Below are 6,000 nucleotides of genomic sequence, written 5' to 3'. Positions count from 1 at the left end.
CCCCGAGGGCGCGGCGCGGAGCCCTTCAGCCCTGGGGCTCGAGGCCGCAGGCGGCGCCCTGAGCGCACGGCGTTCCGAACTCGGGGCGCCCGCGGCCTCGGGAGGGTGCAGAGCAGCGGCGTTCGGGTCCGCGGAGCCCCAGCCTGGCGCCATCGGACCCCGGATTCCCTGCCAGGCGCCATCGGACCCCGGATTCCGGCCTCGAACCTTCGGGCCCCGCGGCGCGGAGAGCCCCGAGGGCCAGGGCGCGCCCGCCGCGGGCGGGACAGTGTCCCCGCCACGCCCGTTGGGAGCGCTCACCCTCCAGGAAGCGCCCGCCTCGCCTCCCCGCTTCCCTCCCCACACCCGCCCCTCGGCCGGGGGCGGAGCCCGAGCCACGGCTGTCGCCCGCCCGGGCCCGGGGAAGGACCGGACCCCGAGCGGCGGGAGCGCACGGAGCTGGCCACGGCCGCGCGGGCAGCGCCCTGAGCCGTCCGGCGCCCGCGGGCCCGGCCGAGCAGCGGAGCCGGCGATGCCCCGGCGCCCGGGAGCGCGGGCAGCGGCGGCCGCGCAGTGAGGGCGGCGGCGCCCCGGGACCCGCGGTGAGTGGGGCCGGGCGGGCGGGGCGGGCGGGGCGCCCGGCCAGAGCTCAAGTTCGGCCTTGGGGCTCGGCTTCGGGCGGGTGGGGAGGAAGCTGGGTTCCGCCTCGGGGGCCGGCGGTACCCCGAGCCCCGCCACCCGCGCGCACCCGGACTCCGGCTCTGGGGTGACTCAGCTCCGACCCGGCCACTCGGGGGCGCTCCGGCTTCACTCGCTCCGCCGAGGGCAGGGGGCGGCCTGGGGGGCGGGGCCCGGCGGGGCCGGAGGTGGGGTGCGCCCTCGGGGGTCAGAGCCCCGCCGTCTTAGGGTCCCTCCTAACCTTCCCGAGGGCCTGGGGGCGTCCAGCAGTGGAGTCCCCGTCGCCGTCGCCGAAGACTTGAGGTCGGGCTGGCTCTTGCCTGGCGCGGCCCCTCTCCCCCCCCCCCCAGCCCGCCCCCAACACCCCCACCCACCCGCACCCCAGGGAGCTGCCCCGAGAGCCAGTTCCCAGCCCCGAAGGGGGAGCGGAGAGGGAGTGGAGCTGACAGCTTCCTAGAAGTCGAGTGTGTTTGCAAACTAGTTTTTTCGCCAAAGCTGTCTGACACCTGTGTGTTGGGGGGGGAGGGGGTGGTGAAGAGAGATGGAGAAATGCTCTTTCTTCCTTCCTGTTACCCGCTCCCATGGCAGCGCTGCCTCCAAGCACAGAGGAGTCTTCCCTCTTCCCTTCTCTTCCCAGCCGGCCTCCAGCCGCCACCTCCCACCCCATTCCACAACCCGCTTTGGGGAAGGGTCTCCGTCCAAGGAGGGTGTGATTTGCCCAGGGTCTCAGGTGGCCCTGGAACCCAGGGCTCTGGTAGCCATTTGGGGTTCCTCTTGCTGCCTGTGACACCCCCTGCCCCCCCCCCAGCCCTGTTATGTATTGGGGGTAGTGACAAGGGCAGAGATATGAGAGGCCTTTTGTTTTATCTGTACTTAGTCTTTTTTTTAAAATATGTTTTTATTGATTTCAGAGAGGAAGGGAGAGGGAGAGAGATAGAAACATCTATAATGAGAGAGAATCATGGATCCAGCTACCTCCAGCTCCTGCAGGCCCCCCGCTGGGTACTGAGCCGGCAAACCGGGCATGTGCCCTGACCGGGAATGGAATCACATGCCCTGACCGGGAATGGAATCATGACCTCCTGGCTTATAGGTTGATGCTCAACCACTGAGCCACCACGGCTGGGCATGCACTTAGCTTAGTTTTTGCTTGCCTAGGGTTGTGGGCTGTCACGGGTGGAGGGGGGCTTTTTCTGGTTCTTGGGGCACCCACAACTTCAGTCACTGGGGGGAGGAGCTGTAACCTTCCAGGCTGCAGCCTGTGTGGCCAGCCCTGCTGGGGAGCTTTGGGAGACCTGGGTCTGAACACGCACCCAGCAGTGCTGCCCCCCATGCAGACCCTCCTCCCCTCCGAGTCCCGGTCCTCATCTGTGAAATGGGCGCATGGTCCAGGCCTGCGCCAGGAGGCTGCAGCCAACAGGACGCGGAGGCTTTATTGCAGTCCCTCTGGCAGGGGGCCCAGTGATCCCGTGAGCCTGGCACCGCCCCCGGTGGGCAGGCGACATACTGGCCGGAGCGGGAGGGGTTACCCAGGCAAATTTCTTCGTGCAAAGAACCTGGGGCTAAGTGTGGACACAGGGTCCTTCTCAGCCGCTGCCACTTCCTGTCTGTGTGCCTTGGGCTGGGGGGCGGGTTGCCATCTGTAAAACGAAGCAGAGTATGACAGTCAGTTTACAGGGCTGCTGGGAGCTGGAACCAGGGGCGTGGGGGGGCAGGTGTCCTGCAAAGTGGGGTGCGCTTCATGAAGCCGGTGTCTCTGGTGGGGTTTCCAGGGAACTCGGGGTCAGAGCCCAGCTGGTGTGGCTCAATGGTTGAGCGTCGACCCAGGAACCAAGAGGTCACCAGTTGGATTTCCGGCCAGGGCACCTGCCCGGGTGGCGGTCGTGCAGGAAGCAGCCAATCAATGAATGATGCTCCCCTCTCATCGGCGTTTCTATCTCTCGTCTCTCTCCCTTCCTCTCTCTCTAAAAATCAACTTAAAATATTTAAAACGAAACAAAACTCAGGGTCATAAGAAGAGGGTCCGGGGAGAGCGTCAGTTTCTATGCCGTAAAGTCGTGAGAACAATACTCTACCGGGAGGTGCGAGGATGGAATTCTATGGCACGGGCGGGGCTCATAGGCCGGCGCTGGGACTGGTCCACCATGAGCAAGCGCTCAGTAACCATTGGCCGCCGGTGTCGTATTCATGGGGATGTGAGTGCGCCCGAGGTGGGTAACTGACTGCATTTCGGATTCCTTCTGGGGTTTTCTCCGCTCCTCCCTCGCCCACCTCCTCCCTGGAGTGAGGCACTTTGGGATCCAGATGTTCGACTTGGGGCTGTGCCAGGGGCAGAGGCAGAGTGGGAAGGTGCCACCATGGGGAGATGCCCAGAGATGCCCACGGGGAGGGGGTGTGGTCGTTCAGTCGAGGGCTCCCATTTCCCCTCCTCGGGGCGGCCTCTCTGGGCTGAAAGGAGTGAGCACATCGAAGTCCTCTGAGAATTCCCTCCCTCCTGCAGAGCAGGGAGCCTTGTTGTCGCCAGGTAAGGTCCCCTACTGGAGGCCCCAGGGTCCCATCTGCCTGATGCAGGTCTCCCTGGGGTCTCCTCCCTCCCTTACAGGGGCTGCCGAGTCAGGGGCAATCTTTTCAGGAGTCCAGCCCCCCACTCCTGCGCAGCCCCCTGCTGGACACAGGGAGGGGGGGTTCTTGGGAGCTGGGGAGCAGCCACTGGAGAAGGTGTCGATCTTGTCCCACCCTCACAAATGGTGCGGTCGTTGGTTGTCACTCATCAAATAATCGAGCAGCTTCTCTGGGCCGGGGACTGTGCTGAGAGGGCAACCACGGAGCTCCGCGTGGAGTGTGGAGACAGGGCGGACAAGCAGGAGGCAAGCTGCCGCTGGGGGAAATGCCATAAGGAGAACGAAGGGGAGTGAAGTCACTGCGATGGGCAGGGGTGCCTGAGGGTCAGGGGGGCCTCTTGAGGGGGAGACAGTGACATTGAAGCTGGGACGTTCAGCTGTGGCATTGGTCTCTCCTTCATGGCTGTATCTCAGCTCACCTGCTGCCCAGCAGCGGATATGAGTGAATGAATGAATGAGTGAATGAATGAATGAGGGAGAGGAAACAGCACATGTAAAGGCCCTGGGATGGGAACATGCTCAGTGTATCCCAGGACCCCATTCTCCCCACAGCCCAGCTCTGCCTCTTTCGGGGCTCTTGGGCATGGGGCCTGCCCGCTGTGCCCTGGCTGTCCCAGCACAGGAGGGGTACTCAGCTCCCAGCAGGTGATGCTGTCCAGCCCCCCTCCTGCTGGGCCCCAGCAGGCTTTCTGAGTCACACCCCGTGGCCCCTGGGAGGGGAGCAGTGTGCGAGGGAAGGGCGCCAAGCTGCCTGGTGTCTGGTTTGCCTCAGACTAGTTGAATGACGCTGCCAGAGCTGCCCTAACAAAGCACCACCACCTGGAGGGTCTAACCCAGCCGTGGGCAAACTACGGCCCGCGGGCCGGATCTGGCCCGTTTGAAGTGAATAAAACTAAAAAAAAAAAAAAAAAAAAGACCGTACCCTTTTATGTAATGATGTTTACTTTGAATTTATATTAGTTCACACAAACACTCCATCCATGCTTTTGTTCCGGCCCTCCGGTCCAGTTTAAGAATCCATTGTGACCCTCGAGTCAAAAAGTTTGCCCACCCCTGCCCTAGGAGAAGGTACTTCCTTGCTCTTCTGGTAGCTGCAGGCATCCCTTACCTGGTGGCCGCGTCACCCCACCCCCAGCCTCCTTCTCCCAGCTGCCTTCCCTCCGTGTCTCACGCTGTCCTTCCCTAAGGACGCCAGTCACATGGGATTAGGGACACACCCTCCTCCAGGGTGACCTCATCTTAACCAGTTACATCTGCACCGCCCCCACTTCCAAATAGGACCACATTCTGAGGTCCTGGGGGTTAGGATCCCAACATATCCTTTTGTGGGGGGGACACATTCAGCCCCTAATGGGCAGGTATGGCATCACCTCTCTGTGCCTCAGTTCTCTGACCTGTAAAATGGGGCGATACTCACAGGGCCCATCTGCCGGGTTGCAGGGAGCCCAGGAGCTGGAGAGCAGATGGCGATGTCCTTGGGCAGAAGGACTTGCCAAGGAGGGCCTGGGTCCCCGGGTGTGGGCCTCTTGCCTGGGGTGCAAGAGTGACCCCTGCTCACTGGGTGAGACGGGGCGGGCGGGTGCTTTTCAGCGTAGCAGGCTGTTTGTGGGTGGCTGGCGTGAAAGCCAGCTCGCTGCCAGGAGCCATTAACAAAAGGCAGGAGATCCCATCTGCGGGGGATGCGAGCAGAGGCTTCGGGTTCGGGGAACGCGGAGGGGATTCAGGCACTGGGCGAGCACAGACAACTCTCAGGCCTCATTCACCCCGAGACGTTGGGCAGGACCTGGGGCTGGGAGCCAGGCCCGCCCCACGCCAAGGTCCCTGTGTTAGAGTCCCCAGGGCTGGAAGGAGCCCAAGCCCTTGACAGGCAGGGGACCAGGCACAGAGAGGGGAAGGGGCTTGCGGAGGGACTTGCGGGAGTTCTCACAGCGCTGGGAGCCCCTGTCCCCTAGGTCTCCCCATGGTAGTCCCCTGGGGGCCGGGGGCACCATAGGGTGGAGCCACAGGGCTGTGCCCCAGTCCCCAGTCTGAGGCTGCCCCAGAGCCCCCTTTGAATGAAGCCAGGCTGTGGCCCATGGTCACGGTCACCATGCCCTCCATCCATTAGCTGGTCCACCCTCCGAGCCTGGCCAGGCCCGCCCCACCCCAAGGTCCCTGAAGTACTCTCTGAATCCCAGAGCACATCCATGCCCTTCCCCGTGGTGTTTCCTGGGAAGCGGGAGGTGAAGGAGCCGAGGCTGTGAGGCTGGACGGGAAGGCTGTGGCAGAAGCAGGTCTGAACCCAGCGCCTCGGGGACCCCCACCCCCAGAGGCAGAGCTTGGTGCTTAGAAGGGGGATCCAGAGAAGAGCCTCCCCCTGGGTGTGGTCTGGTGGAAGCCGGGGCCTCAGGGGGCATGGGGCCATCCCTGCCACAGCCTCCTCCCGTGCGTGCGGCTGTGTCTATATTTATCCCCATAATGGCCCGGCTGCCTGTCGGGATCGCGGTGTCTTCTGAGCAGCAGCCAGTGCCTCAGCGAAGGTGGAGCGGTGATTGGAGTCGAGATGCCGCCCCCCACCTTGATGAGAGCACCCGCCTGTTCTCTGGGGGCTGCGCCTGACTGGCAGGAGCCGGCAGCATTAGGTACGCGGGGAGGCCCAGGGAGTATGAGCAGCTTGGGGTGCACCCCTCCCCCAGAGAACCAGGGCTGTGGGAGGTTGGGGTGATGGGACTGTGGCTGGCAT

The 6,000-nt window shown here is 63.7% G+C and overlaps 1 protein-coding gene across 1 annotated transcript in view; it reads left to right on the top strand.

Moving 5' to 3' along the window:
- Nucleotides 1-349: 349 nt before the first annotated feature.
- The window catches only part of CPNE2 (copine 2), a 37,849-nt gene continuing 32,198 nt past the window's right edge, over nucleotides 350-6,000 (top strand). The window contains exon 1 of the mRNA XM_036345812.1: nucleotides 350-581. The gene's annotated coding sequence lies outside the window, so the exon portion shown is untranslated. The remainder of the gene's footprint in view (nucleotides 582-6,000) is intronic.

This window comes from Myotis myotis, unplaced genomic scaffold (assembly GCF_014108235.1).
Source record: "Myotis myotis isolate mMyoMyo1 unplaced genomic scaffold, mMyoMyo1.p scaffold_m19_p_19, whole genome shotgun sequence".
NCBI classification, from domain to species: domain Eukaryota; kingdom Metazoa; phylum Chordata; class Mammalia; order Chiroptera; family Vespertilionidae; genus Myotis; species Myotis myotis.
This window is presented reverse-complemented; position numbering and strand designations above follow the sequence as displayed.